This window comes from Hyposmocoma kahamanoa, unplaced genomic scaffold (assembly GCF_003589595.1).
Source record: "Hyposmocoma kahamanoa isolate Upper Pololo Valley unplaced genomic scaffold, ASM358959v1 96489, whole genome shotgun sequence".
NCBI classification, from domain to species: domain Eukaryota; kingdom Metazoa; phylum Arthropoda; class Insecta; order Lepidoptera; family Cosmopterigidae; genus Hyposmocoma; species Hyposmocoma kahamanoa.
In genome coordinates, this window is record NW_020655206.1 from 9,172 (window position 1) to 11,002 (window position 1,831).

Consider the following 1,831-nt stretch of genomic DNA (forward strand, 5'->3'; position numbering starts at 1 on the left):
ATCGACTGGTTTAGCTGTCAAATATGATCTATTATTTTGTGACGACTATAGTGTAACTAACACGACTTTGTATTTATAGATATGAAATTACTCTGACATATTATCCTCTGAATCACTTGATTCTGAATTCTCTGAACTTGAGTCAGAATCATCTTGTAAGTTTATAATGAATTCGTCCATCACAGTATCATATCTCATATCATGATTCCAGTATTCTTGTTCGTTTTTTTGTACGTGGTCGTCGCATTTTTGCCATTGTTCGGCAGAAAATTCAGAAAATAGTCTTGTTAGTATTGTAATTTTCTCGTCCAATGTAGCATTAATGTGATCTCTGGCCAGGCAATTTTTTATATTTGCCCACACAAGCTCGATTGGGTTGAGATCTGGATGATATGGAGGTAGTCTTAGAACAGTATGACCTGCACCTTTCAGAAGTTCATCAATCGTGTATATTTTTTCTGATTGGGTCGTATTAATCAAGCCCAAGAGTTCAGCTTTGACCATCGTGGGAGAAAAGGGCACGTTATGATTTTGCAACCAATTCTGCATATTAATTTTCATACAGGACATAGTCGGTTTCTTCTCAACTTGCACACAGTGGTAAGCTGCATTGTCCATAACTATGACTGAGTTAGGTGGAAGTTTAGGTATTAACTTTCGATCAACCCAGTTGTAAAAATTTGTAGAGTTCATGTCTCCATGATAGTCTCCTGTTTTTGAATCTGATTTAAAAATTAGCAGAGCATCGTCAACTAACCCGTTCCGACTACCAGCGTGAACTATTATTAAACGCCTTCCTTTGCCTATATCTGCATAAACACCAGGCTCCGACGAAGATTGCCAACATTTTTGGACATTATGACTTTGGTTAACGTAAGTTTCGTCCAAAAAGAATATATTTCGTTTGTCTTCTCTGAATTTTCTTATGGCCCTCAAATATTTCACTCGCCATTCAACAATGTTTGGTCTCTCTAATAAAAGGGATCTCTTCGATTTACATTTTTTAAATGAATATCCCAGTTTGTGCAAAAGTTCTCTTAAATAAGTTAATCCGCAATCTAAAATATTATCCTCTTTTAACACAGCATTTAGTTTTCGTAGACTTGGATTTGTTTTCTGTATCGTATAAAACTGATTTATTTTTCTTCTTATCACTCCTAAATCAAAATCATCAACTTGTATTTTCTTTTTTATCTCTTTTGGCCTTCGTGGAGAACTAAATTTTGCTTCCCCTGTATTTTGCAAGGATGTTTTACTTTGAGCAATCACTCTCCTTACACTTCGTTCTGATATCCCGGTTGCTTCTGCCACTAATTTATGAATATTCGCATCAGTTTTATATTCTAAACTATTGACATCGGCTTTCCGTTTTTTAAAAAACGTATGCACTTTAAATATTATTTCCTTAGATTGTCTTTTTATCGGCGGACTCATCTTGACATTGCAATCTCTTGTGCGTTTTGTCTAAACTAGCCAGAACTGTCAACGTGTGTTGCCGCCGCGAAGTCCGGCGCCGAACTGAGTATTCTGAGTAATGACATCAAGTGCCCCCGCCTCCCCGTCCCACCGCTCACATACCTAAGGCGCGGCCAGCTAGTTCCGCGCGCACTATAATCAAATGTGTTTCTTTGTGTGATTGCCTTTTCATTTGACGAAAATCTCTGACCTCCGAGCGCAATTTTAGATGAGGGAACAAAAAGAACCCTTATTCGCCTTAGGACAGATTCGCTTTACGACAGATTAGCTTTATGACAGATTCGCTTTATGACAGATTCGCTTTAAGGCAAAAGTACAGACAACTCGACAATAATTAATTAAACCATTTATTTTT